The 15,410-nt window shown below is 43.2% G+C and overlaps 1 long non-coding RNA gene across 1 annotated transcript; it reads right to left on the reverse strand.

Annotated features, from left to right (window-relative positions):
• Positions 1-5,502: 5,502 nt before the first annotated feature.
• Positions 5,503-14,743, reverse strand: LOC117196141 (uncharacterized). Its single transcript, XR_004476222.2, has 2 exons — positions 14,369-14,743; positions 5,503-13,466 (listed from the first exon to the last, which is right to left on the reverse strand). It is a non-coding gene; the product is annotated as an uncharacterized LOC117196141 (long non-coding RNA).
• Positions 14,744-15,410: the final 667 nt, after the last annotated feature.

The raw sequence follows: 15,410 nt of genomic DNA on the forward strand, positions 1-15,410 counted from the left end.
CTCAAAGAGTGAGCACAAGATTCAAGAGGCAATCTACTTACAGGAGATGGCAGGATGCAGAACTGCCTAGCCAGTCCAGATCCTTCAAAGGAAATCTGCACATCCACGCAGACCCAGCAGGGGAGCTCACAAAATCAGCAGAAGCACTGGCTCTTTATCTTCTCCAGAACTGAACTCGATTTCCTCCCCCATCTTAGCAAACGGCGCCTCCAGCTGCCTAATTATGTCCTATAGAAAACCTGGGAGTAATGTTTTATTCTTCCCTTTCCTCGCTCCCACATTCAACCTCTCGAGAACTATTGGTTCTTCTGTCTCCACTGTCACCACTCTGTTTCAGGCTGCTATCACCTTTGTGCCAAACTATTGAAATAGATGTTTATTTGATTTCTCTGCTTCCCACTCTTGCCCACCTTCATCTTTTCTCTACACATCAACCCCTGTGACCATATGAGAATATAAATTGGATCATTACTTCCCTACTTAAATCAATAGCTTCCATCACACCTGATACAAAATTCACATTTTTTACTGCACAATCGAAACCCTATTTCCCCAATCTCATTGCTCACAACTCCTCACCTAGATCATGATATTCCAGTCTCCCCAATATTGTACAGACCAACACTAGTATGGCAAACTCCTCCCTCTTCTGGCTGGACACCTTCATGGAATATCTTCTCTCTTTGTGAAGTGATCTCCTGCCTGTATCAAATGTCTGACTCCTTCTTTTCCTGTGGCTCTCCACTGAGAAGGCCACTTCCTCAGAAACGCCTTCCCTTACGCCCTTGTCTGAAGTCGATCTTGGCTGCTCTCCCACTCAGCACCTATTCATTTTGTGAGACTAACGCCAACTTGGAATTAAGCATGTTTTACTTGTTTGTTTACCATCTTCCTGCTAGAATATAAGTTCAGGGAGGGCAGAGTCACAGCCATTTTGTTCAGCTCAGGACCCAGCACACTGTAGGTGCCCCACAGATATTTGATAAATGACTGAATGGAGGGAGACATCTTCAGAGTTCGTGTAGACCCCCTCCCACTTCCCAGCTCCTCCCACCTACCTTCAATCTCTTCCCCACACTAATCTCACGGAGAACAGGGGCCTCAAGCAAGTAGAGCTATAAGTTCCTGATGTAAAGTTCTGGGGAGGTCGTCAGTAACAATTTTTAGTAAATTTAGCTAAAAATCATGATAGGGATTGTAAGGCAAGAAACCACATACTCAATACCATAGTGCACTCACTATTCAATCCCGATAATTGGTCTTGTTCACCCATATTTTAGCAAATCAGCCTGAGATAAAAATGATCATACAAACAAAAGATGCTATCCCCAAAAGTGATCTTCAGTTTGTAGTTTAAAAAATATTATCTTTACCTAGAAAACCAGAACAATTTTTATTCTCACATTTCATCTCTTGGTGTTGCTGAGGTCACGGACACAGGCTTTAGACATTTAGAAATTGTACGTTCTACCCTCGATACGGGAGTATGGTGCCACTGACTCACGTTAATTGCGCAGCCATTCGCCCTGTTTATCCAGCTGTGGTACTGGCTTGGGTCACCCCATCTACCCTTTCCTTGAGTTCTCTCTCCAGCTACCCTAAGACACTGGGGAGCTTTTATTCTTCTAGAAATTAAGTGACCTGCAAATCTTGGTTTCATTAGCACCATGTTTTAAGAAATTTAGGTAGTATTTGAGACACATGTACTGCCAGTGTGTCAAATGTGTGTCTGTGTCTGCGTGTGATTAATAAATTACAGGTGGCTTATCTTGATACAGTATTTCTACTTCCCATCCATTCCCTGAGGACTGTCCTAACCCTATCCTGCCCTCACTCCATTTACGTGACTTATGATGTAAATTAAAATTGAAAGGACATCATTAAACTAGTTTTGAAGCATGTGGGCGTTTAAAAGTTACTGCTTTACAGTTTTGTTTTGTTTGGCAGTTTAGACACATTTTATAACCTAAATAGTAATTTAGAATAGGAAGAGTATAAGCCTGTTAGAATTATTATAGCTAGAAAACTTTATCATAGTATGTCGTGTGTATGTACAAAATCAACATTATTGAGCACTTAAATTGTAGTATATATTTTATAATATGTTACCACATTTAACCCTCAAATTATTCTGCAAGGTACATATTATCATTTGCTTTTTACAGAGGAGGAAACTGGTGCAGAGAGAGATTAAGCACCACACCAAATGTCCGACAGCTGATACATACATCCAGGATTTGAACTCATCCAAAGTGTCTGGCTGCAAAGGTTGTGCTTATAGCACTGTGAGAATTCTACTAATTTAGCAGAATGTGTTAAAATTCCAGTATTCTGGAATGTGTTGTTCTAATTCCTGAGTTATGCAGTTATATGGCCCTTTTTAGCACACGGGTCATAAATTTTCAACTGGAGTAAATCTTTCACTCAGAAGAAACAGGAAACGGTTACACACAGTTCTGTGATGCTCTGTTTTGCAACATTATACATTTGTGAAACTACCATCACACAGGAAATAATGTAACCAAAGTCTGCTAAAAATATGGCAGTACAAACAACTTTAATCTCCTTTCTTAGAATGTAATTTTTCAAGCATTTTCAAAGAAACAGTTTCCATCTGAAGAGAGGCCCATGTAGACACGTTTTAAAGAGACTTGGAAAGCACCTGGAATTGATTTCTGTTAAGTCTATCTAGAAACAAGGAGAAGCAGAGGGCTCCTCCCAAACATCTGAACTCAGATATATACATAAAATATCTTTGGGCTGGGAGAAACGTGTGTGTGTGTTGGCGAGTTGGGGGGCCCTGAGGGAGGGGAGCGGGGGTGGTTATGGGGGTCACCAGGAAGGAGTGAAGGAGGAATTCTAAGAACAAAGTTTTAGAACAACTTAGGAAGAGGAGTTTGAGTGAAAGTTCCAGTTCAAAATACTAAACATAAGAAAAACTTAATCTAGATAAAACAGAAGAAAACATACCTGGTTGTGTTTTTCCCTCTAAACCCTCAACTGTTCACCACAATTGAATCCAGGATCAGATGATGGCATGGTGTCTGCTTGAAGCTGAGGTTTTGTTTCTTTTTCTTTAGTTGCCAAGCAACGTGTTTGCTTAGATGTTCTTTCCCATTACGTTTATGTTCATATGCTGGATGTTTATTTGCTCTGATACAAACCATGTACAAACTTACAGGGGTTAAAATATTTTGTGCAATTCTAATATTGATATTTTCCCTTTATGGACCTCTATTTCTCTCAACCTTTTTCTATTTATGAACATACATGTTTTGTCCAAATAGCTAGGGAATATTTTAAGTGAAAGAGAAAGTGGGATTATGGCTCAAGACAGATGGAACACATGCATTTTCTTTTGCTCCTTTCCAAAATCTATCTATGAGATGAAATGTATTTCAAAATTATATTATTTACGGTTGTGGAGCAAACTTGGGGGCTTAAAGCAACAAACATTTTTTTGGTGTCCCATAGTCTGGTGGGGATTAGGGAGCATTTTACCTGGGAGTTTCCAGCCGAGGGTCTCTCACGAGGCTGTAATCAAGATGTTGGGTGGGCCGGGGGTTGGGCTGCAGCCATCTGAAGGCGGTACGGACCTGGGGTTTGTTGCCGAGCTCCCTCCCGTGGCTGTTGGCAGGAGGCCTCAGCTTCTTACCATGGGGCCTCTGCGCAGCGCTGATTGAGTGATCTCCTGACGTGGCACCTGGCTTCCCTCAGCTCGAGTGACCCCAGAGATGGAGGGCAAGGCGGAAGCCAGCGTGTCTTTCCTGACCTAGCCTCAGAAGTCCAGCTTCTATTAGTCACACAGACTAACTTTTTTTTAAAGTGGGGCGTAGTTGTTTTAAAATGTTGTGTTAGTTTCTACTGTACAGCAAAGTGAAGCAGAGTTCCCTGTGCTCTGCAGCAGGTTCTCATTAGTTAATCTATTTTATACATATTAGTGTGTATACACGTCAATCCCAGTCTCCCAGTTCATCCCACCACCACCACTCCCCACGCCCCTGCTTTGCCCCCCTGGTGTCCATACATTTGTTCTCTACATCTGTGTCTCTGTTTCTGTCTTGCAAACCGGTTCATTGGTACAATTTTTCTAGATTCCACATACATGCGTTAATATACGATATTTGTTTTTCTCTTTCTGACATACTTCACTCTGTATGACAGTCTCTAGGTCCATCCACGTCTCTACAAATGACCCAGTTTCATTCCTTTTCATGGCTGAGTAATATTCCATTGTATATATGTGCCACATCTTCTTTAACCATTCATCTGTCGATGAACACTTAGGTTGCTTCCATGACCTGGCTATTGTAAATAGTGCTGCAGTGAACATTGGGGTGCATGTGTCTTTTGGAATTATGGTTTTCTCTGGGTATATGCCCAGTAGTGGGATTGCTGGGTCATATGGTAGTTTTATTTTTAGATTTTTAAGGAACCTCCATACTGTTCTCCATAGTGGCTGTATCAGTTCACATTCCCACCAACAGTGCAAGAGGGTTCCCTTTTCTCCACACCCCCTCCAGGATTTGTTGTTTGTAGATATTCTGATGACGCCCATTCTAACTGGTGTGAGGTGATACCTCATTGTAGTTTTTTTTTTTTTTCCTCATTGTAGTTTTGATTTGCATTTCTCTAATCGTTAGTGATGTTGAGCATCTTTCCATCACACAGACTAATACAAAGTAGGGAGGAGTTGGAAGGGATGTGAATACGAGGAGAAGGAGATCACTGGGGGCTTATCTCGGAGGCTGGGCACCACAGAAAGAAAAATCCAAATCAGCACAGTAGAAGGGACATGGTAGCCATCTGAAGACCAGAAAATAAGAGGACTTTCGGGAGGGTAGAAAGCAAATGGAACTATAGACTATTGATAGATAAATAAAAACAAGAATCCTGGATATAAAAACCTATGGATGTTGTCAAATGAATAGTCAGAGGGACATTTATAGCCTTAATTCATTATTAGAAAATCCAGAATATGGAAAATATATTAACTAAACATTTAACTCAAATAATTATAGAAACTCATTAATTTCAGCTTTTGTTTGACGTAAGAGTTTTTAAAAAAGTACTTATGAACAATAAAACCACAAGCTGTTTCTCTAAAAAGACCAAAAAGTAGCAAAGCTTTTTGAAAGTCTGATCAAGAACGAAAGAGGAAAGATATATATAAAAACTAAAACTCAAATAAAAACTAAAATGAACCAACCCACAAATCATGAGAAATAATAAATCACAGTTTTAAGCCACAGAGTGTAGTGGTGGCTTAATACACAGCAATGGATAACGGAGACACACAGCTCATAACCTCGTCCATCCAGGGGTTGCGGTTGGGTCAGTGGCACTCTGGCCAATTCGAAGAAAGAGTGGCACACGTTTTCCATCGTGGGCGCCAGATGTAAGTATTTCAGCCTTTAGGGGCCAAATGATCTCTGTTCAAATACTCAGCTCTGCCGCTGTAGCACAAAAACTGCTATAGACGAAATATATTGAATTGTGTGGTGTTTTCCCACAGAACTTTATTTACAAAAACAATGCAGACTGGATTTGGCCCACGGGTTGCCATTGCCAAGCCCTCAACTAGAGCAGCACGTTTCTTGGCCATGGGTTTTGGTTCAGGGAAGGGCACGTGGTGCAGTCAGATCCAGTGGGACTCAGAACTAGAACTCTGTGACTCTGTTAGGAGGAGAAAATCACTGTTTTCTCCTGTGGTTGTCAACTAGAAGAGGGAAACGTGGAGATGCTGCCGCTTGTCAACTAGAAGAGGGAAACGTGGAGACGTTGCCGGCGCCTTGAGGCCATGAAGGGACCGCAGTCTAACATGGAGGAATACATGGCCAATAGCTGGAGAGAGGAGGACCTATGACAGCATTTGAACTCCTGGATCCAGGTGTGCCTGAAGCTACATTTACCTTTGGACTTTTCAAGTACTTGAACCTCTATATTCTTTTATTTACTTAAGCATATTTCAGTTGAGTTATTTGTAATCAAAGGAGTCATTTCTTTCCTTATTCCTTCCTTCATTCAACACACATGGATTGAGTCCTCCTGTATATAAGGCACTGTTCTAGGATCTGGGAATATACCAGGGTGTGAGGCAAACGAGTACCCTGATTTTATGGAGCTTATATTCCAATGGAAAAATTCAGGCAATAAACATGTTAAATAAATAAGTAAATACTGTAATTTCAGATACTGTTCAGTAGGGATGAGGAAATAAGCCAAGGGTGACGGACAGTAGTGATCTGGATAGGGCAGTTAGGAGAAACCTTTCTGAGGAGAGGCTAGAATGCTGAGAAGGAGCCAGACACATGACAACTCTGTAGGAAGAGGACTCCAGGCAAGTTTAAAGCCCGGACGCAGGAAAAAGCTCATTCTGTTTCAGGACACCTAGTGCAGAGAAAGCATGATGAGTAGGGCAGAGGGGATGCAGTATGAGACTGCAGGGACAGATGGGAGACTCAGCACGCCACCAGAGAGTCTGGAATGGTTTTTCCTAAGTATAACAGGATGCCACAGAAGATTGTTTCATTTTTTTTTTGCACAAGGAATGACATGAAATATAGATATATTAAGTTGCTAAAGGAATAGATCTTGAAAGTTTCATCACAAGAAGAAAAAATTGTAGCTATGTGTGGTAATGGATGTTAATTAGACAGTGTGGTGATCATTTTGCAGTATACATAAATAGCAAAACATTAACTAATGGAATGCCTTATGTCAGTTACAGCCCCAATATATATTCACTCTGTGGTTGCCGTGGACAAAGGAAGAAAGAAAGCAGAGACAACTCAGAGGCTACCGTAGCACCCAGAGAAGAAATGGGAGCAGGGTCTGGACTGAATGTGAAGGGATGCTGACGGTGAGCAGTGGCTGGATTGGGGGTGTATATTAAAAAGAAAAGAACACAGTACTTACTGAAGGTTGTGTTGCGAAGTCTTAGGTGGGGGTATGAACTAATACCACTCATTGAGAAAGGAATGGTTACAATGGAGTGGATGAGGGGAGGGAGCTGAGGACTGCGTGTACGGTCTGGGCTTTGTTAAGGTCGAAATGCTGACGAAATATCCGCACGGATATAAGAGTAAGTATTTGAAGACTCTGGACAGGAGCTCACCGAAGATCTCAATGTGGTAAATCACCAGCAAACATTTTGCTCTCAAAGCCATGGAAGTAGATGGAGAAGAGGGCCGAGGACTGAGCCCCGGGTCGAGGAAGAGGAGTAAGCAAAGAAAACCGAAAAGTGGGTAATGAGGTGGGAATAAGACCAGAAGAGAATGGTGCCCAGATGCCAAGAAGAGACAGGGATTCAAGGAGAGGTGGTCAACGGCACAATAATAATACTGCTGAGAGGAGGACAGAGGGTTGCCCTTGGAGTTGGCAAAGTGGAGCCTCTGTGACTTTGGCAAGAGTGGTTTCAGTGGCGCAGGGTTTGGGGTGAAGACAAAAGCACGAACGCGGTGGGCAGAAGAGAGACGGCAGGCTGGGAGGTAGAAACAATGAGCCTAAGCGAGTTTTTGCAGGAGCCATAAAGAGGTGTTGTGTTTAACGGTGGGATTGTGCCGAATGCTGCAAGGGCTCTGGAATCCATATGGCCATAAAATTTTGGAAAGAAAATAGAGATTCGTAGAAATGGAAGAATTTTTTTCAAACAGGAAATTTTACTAAGAACAGGCTGCAGAAGTTTCCTATTAGTGTGTAGGAAAGTATTCAAATGAAATTCCAGAATTCTAACTAGTATCTACCAGAAACCAGAGTAAACATCATTCTCAATGAGAAAATAGAAATCTTGATATAAGGATCAAATCAACAATGCCAAGTAACACCTCTGTTATTCCACATTGTACCCTGCAGTAGGTGCAAAAAAATGAATGAGATGTAATTTTTGAAAGGAAGAGAGACGTTCATTATTTACGTTCTTTTACATCAGGAGTGTGGTGATATGTGTGAGAAGGTTCTCTAAGTGTAGTTCCTATAGATGTTTTTGTTTACATCAATGGGTAAGACAACTTGGGAGGGATAAATTGGGAGTCTGGGATTGACATATACACCCTACTATATTTAAAATAGATGAGATAACCAACAAGGACCTACTGTATAGCACAGGGAATTCTGCCTAATATTCTGTAATAACCTAAATGGGAAAAGAAGTTGAAAAAGAATAGATGTATGTATATGTATAACTGAATCACTCTGCTGTACACCTGAAACTAACACGACGTTATAAATCAACTATAGTCCAATATAAAATAAAAATTAAAAAAAAAATAGTAAGACATCTTGTCCTAACTACACTTGTTGGCCCACAATGTGAGCTTCTTGATGAAACTGAAAAATAGTTTTTAAATACTGCAAGAGTATTTCCCCAATTTTTTGGTACTATTCACAATGTAATGGTAACAGATGTAACACATTTTAAAATTTAATCTCCATTATTAACATTTTCTCCATGACTTTGTTAAGGCTGGACAATTAACGAAACGATTAGTGAAGAACTGATTTGTAGTGTTTGTTGATTTTCACGCTGTCAATACTCTCGTCGTGGTTCCTTTCAAGCTACCGATGTGAACTCACTGAACATGAGGTTGGAAGAGGTCCGCAGTAGCACACACTTACAAAGAATTCCCATCGTACAGAAACATTTGAAAAAATTAGGAGGTTGGGAGTAACATTTAACACTACTATATATAAAATAGATAATCGACAAGGACCTCCTGTAAAGCACAGGGAACTCTACTCAGTATTCTGTAATTACCTATAAGGGAAAAGAATCTGAAAAGGCATAGATGTATGTATATGTATAACTGAATCGCGTTGCAGAACACCCGAAACTAACACAACATTGTTAATCAACTATACTCCAATATAAAATAAACATTTTTTAACTAAAAAAGTTTTTAAGATACTAAAAAAAAAAAAACTTTCAGCACATAGATAAGAGGCGGGTGAGACCTGCACCGAGGGACAAGTCGCTGGTGGCGCCCAACCGAGCAGAAGAGGGCAGAGCGCGGGGCTGGATGGAGGGATCTCCAGGGCAGTGCTCCGAGTCCTTGTGCCCTTGACCCCAGGTGGCTTGGAGGAGGGCATCTTTTCCTGGTGCTCCGGGCCCTGAGGACCTGCGCCCCTCGGGGCCATCGGAAGGGAACTTGGATATGGAAGCCTTCACCGAGATGATGCGGGCCAACGTGCCGGGCTTCGCCCACACCCCAAGGGGGACCCTAGGGGACGCAGTGCAGAAGCTTCAGGGCAGTTGCGCGGTGCCAGGAACAAAGGGAAGCTGCAGCCACAGGGCTCTGAGGTCCCAGTTCAGGTATCCATCTCTCCAGGGCCCCGGCGAAGCTCCCAGCAGAGACTAGGTCTTCTCCTGCTGCTGCCGGGGACCCCAGGGGCAGGCAGCCGGGCTGCGGAGGAGCGCCCCCGGGCGGGCGTTCCCCGGGGCTCTTCCCCAGCTGTTGGCTGGCGCAGGCCCAGGCGCGCTGGCCGAAGCCTGGGGGCTTCGGAAGACGCTGCGCGGACTGTGGGAACGGGGAAGGAGGAGGGCCCGCAGCCTGGGGTGGCCCGAGCCAGGAGACCCCCGAGGGACGAGCCGCTGCCTTCCGCCCGCAGGAGCAGCGGTGCTGGGGGCCAGAGGACCAGAGCACTCCCCGGCCCCCAAAGAGGCCCCCGAGCAGCCGCTCCCATGCGCGGACGAGCCGGCTGTGAGCCCGAAGGGGAGCGGTTCACAGATGCGCGGGGCCCTGAGGCCGAGGAGACGAAGGCCAGAAAGCACGGCTTCCGCGGAGCACCTACCAGAGCCGGCCGGCCTTCTGGGGTCGGGGCCCTACGCCCCACGCGGTGGGTTAGGGCCCAGGCCCAACCCTGACTCTGCCCCCTTCTTCACCTGCCCCTCGACCCCGTGTCCACCTCGTCCCCGAGCTGCCAGGGCACAGGAAAGGGGGCGGGGGAAGAGCGTAGGGAAGCGAAGTAATTCGGACATGATGAGTTTGCGCGTTTATTATCTTTGTTTTTAATATGATCTGCTTAACCGTAGACTTATATAATTTAATTTTTATTAATGACTGTATTTACCAATCACCCCACCAGATTCCTGAAAACTTAACAATTGACCCTCTTGAGCTAGTAGGATCAGCCAGCCCTAGTACTGTATATCAGATAATCGTGTATTTAGAAAAGCAAAGAGAATTAAGTGAAAAACTAACAGATCCAAAGAAGGTTAAGTTGTTGGATACAAAATCAACATAATTATGAAATGCAGAGAAAAAATAGCGACATTGATTCACGACGGCAACAGGAACAATAAAATAATTAACAAAAAGCCTGAAACATAATGAGCAAGGCATATATTAAGGAAGGTGTAAAACTCTACTGATGGACTTTTTTTTTTGCGGTACGCGGGCCTCTCACTGTTGTGGCCCCTCCCGTTGCGGAGCACAAGCTGCGGACGCGCAGGCTCAGAGGCCATGGCTCACGGGCCCAGCCGCTCCGCGGCATGTGGGATCTTCCCGGACCGGGGCACGAACCTGCGTCCCCCGCATCGGCAGGCGGACTCTCAACCACTGTGCCAGCAGGGAAGCCCCCTGATGCACTTTTTGAAAGACATGAATAAATGGAGAGATGTATCTTGTTCCTGCTTACATGTATTTAATATTGTAAAGGTGTAAGTTCTCTCCTAAAGTAGTCTATACACTCAACACAATCTGAATCAAAATTCGAACAGGACTTTATGTCGACGTTGGCAAGCTGATTCTGAAGTTTGTTGGGAAAGAACATGCCCATGAATTAATTCTTGAAAAAGCTTAGTCTCCTAAATATAGAAACAATCTCTAAAATGTTGGTATTTAAAATAGTGAGATTCTGGTGCAGGAATAATCAAATATATTGGTGAGATGGAAGAAAGAGTTCAAAATGTTTCACCTCTTACAGAAATATTGAATTACATGGAAGGAAGCAATTCATTTACATCAGTGAGGAAAGGAAGGGGTGCAATTCTCTATCCTATGATTTAATAAAAAGTTTTAAAACTTGCTATCTCACATCGAACAAAAAAAATTATTCCAGATGCCTGAAAGAGGCAACCATTAAAGAAAGAAATGACTTTACAGAAATACAGGAAGTTATTTTTGTAATCTGGACATGGTGAAATATTTCCTCAGCAAGACACAAAACCTGGAGGCGATAAAGGAAACAATGGACAGCTTCTTAAGAACAATTTTTGTATGGCAAGAAACTCCATAATTCAAGTTAAAAATTAAGTTACAGACTGAGAAGAAATATTTGCTGCAAATACAGTGGTCAACGGATAGGTACTAACAATATATCAAGAGCTCCTATAAATCACTAAGAAAAAGATAATAACCCACCTAATCGAAACCATCTCCTGTCCAGCAGGAATATCATGTGAGCTACATATGTAATTTAAAATTTTTCAGTAGCCATATGAAAATTATCGAAAGCAGCATGTGTATAATATTATTTTAACATGTTATCAATATAAAAATATTAATGCAGTATTTTATACCCGTAGACTAACTCTTTGAAATCTCTTGTGTATTTTGTGCCGATAGCACATCTCTGTTCAGGCTAGCACATTTCAAGTGTTCGATAGCCACACTTGACTCGTGGCTATCATGTTGGATGGCACAGATCTAAACAGTTCACAGAAGAAGCATAAATGGCCAACAGACTAAAATATGCTCCACCTCATTCATAGGAAGGAAATGCAAGTGAAAGAACAAGGAGATCGCACATTTTACCCGTCACACTGACAAACCTTGAAAGAAGGAAAATTGTTAGAAAAGAAACTTGGGTACAAAGAAGTTTATTATAGAATTGTTTGTAACAGCCAAAGGAAAAGAAGGAAAGGGAAAAAATGGGGAGGAGGGGAAAATGCCCGCTCAGGGGGCAGACTGAGTTATGCACGTTAGATGCCTTCATGCAGTAGAAACTGTAGTGACTAAAGGGAATTAGCTGAACTGCACGTGCTGGCATGGAAGCTTCTCTAAAAAATAATAGAAAGAAACGAACTTGTGGGAAATTTTATGTGATAAGATTTATACAACATAAATTATTTTTTAGTTTGGTTTGTATGTACACATGTTTCTGAATGCATTGAAAACTCTGAAAGGATATAAATGGAGTATTACCAACAGTACTCTCTGGTGGGAAGTGTGGTGGACAGGCTTATGGACGCTGGGGAGGGAGAGTTCTCATTGAACAATGTGTAAATTTCTGCGCTAAGCACATGCTAGATTTGAAATTGGCAAAAGATTTCTTTTTAAACACGGGGTCTCCCTAAGCCACCACTGAGAACTCGAAGTTCTCGAGGATCCAGATTCCTCGGAGCTGGTTCTCTCACTATCGTAGCCTTATAAATGCACAGAGGCCATCCCAGGGAGGGCTAGCTTAGGATATATATTTTTATAGTTGCTGCAGGTACTGGGGGGGGGGGCGGTCAGTAGTTATTTTTGACAATTCCAGTCTAAAGAGCTCCACATTGGAGGTATTTCACTCCATGCAAATTTTCTATGTCATCCAACCATCTTTTTCTGAACACATCCTTGAGGGCAAGTCCTCACATTAGGCACTGAGAGAATACCAGGATAAGAAGATAGGAGCCTGACTTAGGAGGACACATCCCACTCTGAGGGTCATTTTACGGGACAAAGGAAACCAGTTTGGTCTTCCTAACAGCAGAGTGTGGTCCTGCAGCCCTCACTTTTCAACAATCCAAGTTGTTAATAAAAGGTAAGATTTTGTTGGCATGTGCTTTCTACCCTTTACCCTTCCCCATTTCTTTGAACCTGGAATAAAAATATGTTATCTCTGAATAGAGGACAGAAAGCACAAGCTAAGGAAGGTATTGAAATCCCCCAAATATCACCAGGCAACCTGTTAATATAGCAACATTCAGTTGATTAGAACGCGTTGCAGGAGGGGAGCACGCCCCCTTGACAGTCTCAGCAGAGAGTCTTGATAAGAAAACTGTTGCTGAAAGTGACCTGTTTGCCCAAGTGAGCAGACTGTGGCCTCAGATACACTGACAGGCAGAAATTTCCTGAAGCAACATTGGTTAGTTACTTCCTTGGGCGAAGTTTTCTAGAACCAACAACTAAGCCATGCTTGGTTGAGCATTTCCACATCCAGTCTTTGTTCCCAAATTCTCATTTTTTTTTAAGCCAGCAGTTGACACGGGTGGTCCCCGTTCTGAGTCCCACTCACTCTACTGTAGGTGGTTGCAGTTTCTCAATGGCGAGTGGAAGCTAAGAAGAAACCTGAGTCCGTTACAAACCGAGAGCTCAGCGAGCTCTGCCCACTTCTAGATTCCTTGCTATGTGAGAGAAAAAAGACTATTTAAGCCAATGCGAGTAGGTTTGTGTTTTCGGCTGCAAAATTCACCTCCTAATCAATGTACCTTGAGGAGGAAGAATTATCTTGTGTCAAGGAGCCCCAAGCTCTGAAGGGATTTTCTGAAAAGAGAAGCAAACGTGGGCCAGAGATGAAAGTCTTTCTAAGCCATGCTGAGGAGAGGGGTTTTATCTGTGGTGGGATGGCGAGCCTCTTCAAAACTAGGCAGGAAATGATGTTACCAGATTTGTGTTTTAGAAAACTCTGGGGGCATTTTGGAGACTAAATTAGAGGTGACATTGGAGCCAAGAAGACCTACAAGAAGGTTAAGGACCTGAGCCGTGATGGTGGTGTGAAGAGTCGTTCCTTTACTCCTCCATCCCACCTATGTATGTTGAACGCTCACTATTTGCCAGGCACGGTGCTAGGCATTGGAGAGTCAACGGTAAATAACCAAAACAGTCCCTGTGGGCTTACAGTCTAATCCATGTCGAGGTCCTACCATGTGCTGGTTGCTTTATGTTCATGATCGCATCTGCTTTTCAAAAACACCGTGGGGTGTGTGTGTGTGTGTGTGTGTGTGTGTGTGTGTGTGTGTGTGTGTGTGTGTGTGTGATGGGATCATGGACACTATTATCTTTCATCACAGATGAAACCCTGAGGACACTTGGGAAGTGTGAGAAAGGACAGATATGAAGGAGGCTGAGCAACTTGATTTCTTCTAACACAGAGTGTTGCTGACCTAAGCTAGTGGACTGCTGCACGTGAGGAGTCTCAGACACCTGTACATTTTCAGCGAGTGCTTCCTACAACCCTTGCCCTGCTGGGTGGTCAGCAAACACTGAGTAGCTTCATTTCCAAACCCACCCCTGCTCTCGTCCTCAAAGCAGCAGTTTTGTGTGAAGCAACTTAACGCTTGCTTTTCTCAGGATGGGTACTGATGGAGACATATTATTTTTTAATCTATCCACAGTCTCTCTCTACCCCAGGTAATGCATCCCAGAAGAATCCCACTTCTACTCACCATGGTTCTTCTTCACATGTACTTTCCCCTCTTCACCCTGTTCCTGTTCATTCTCTCACTCCACTGAGGGAACTCTGCAATTCATTTTAGCTACTTAACTATGAAATCTTCAGCAACCATTTCACATCTCAGTGATAAGAAGAGAGACTCTGTCCTCGGCAGTCCCCTGGCATTGTGACAGCCTTCTGCCAAGAGTCTTCCTCTTTTCTTTTAGAGACTCCTTGAGCAATAGATTGGAATGATCAACTCCTGAAATTCTTCCCCTTTCATACTCTGCATTTGGGGCCTTGTGAAACTGCCTCTTGGAATCATCCCACAGATCTTATGATTAAGATTCTACAACCAAACTCTTGGGAGCTCATTACAAACAATGAACTGTCCTTTGAGTCGTCCCACGGTCTGTCCCCTTTCCCTGCCTCCTCCCCCCCTTCCTCTTCCTCACATCTGTTGAATTCCTTTTATCCACTTGGAACAACAATGGAAGCAGCAGACAGCAGACCCCGAGCTACTTCCTCCAACTTTCCCCGTTCCCTCTGCTCATGCAGCCGTCTGTGCATCATCTCCTCCGCGATGGCCTCATTCTCAGCGCTGTCCCTCCCCAGCGCGAGCCTGTGCCTGCTTTCCCACACTCCATAGCCGCTGCCCTGCCCAAGCTGCCAGATCTTTCTTCCCCGTGTCACCCCAATTCCTCCGCCATCCTCAGTCCTCTCAGAACAGATGTGAGCTCTTTCAGGTCACCCCCCTCTTCCCCAAATAGGCAGCACATTTTACTCTTATAAAAATAGAATACAAAAGAATATGGTCACGAGGATTATAACATGATGTCACATTACCTTTTAAACAAACAGTTTAAATCATTTTCTGCTATTATTCATAAGTCTACAGAATTGAACAGAGGAAAATACTCACACAGACATATGCCTTACATTATAATAAATTATACTGAATACCTGGACACTTATTTTTCAATGGTTACTTTCATTATTCTAATCTTTCAATCACCTTTAGAAGTCATGAAATGGAGTTATTGATTCCCACCTGC

Source organism: Orcinus orca, chromosome 2, assembly GCF_937001465.1.
Source record: "Orcinus orca chromosome 2, mOrcOrc1.1, whole genome shotgun sequence".
Lineage (NCBI taxonomy): Eukaryota > Metazoa > Chordata > Mammalia > Artiodactyla > Delphinidae > Orcinus > Orcinus orca.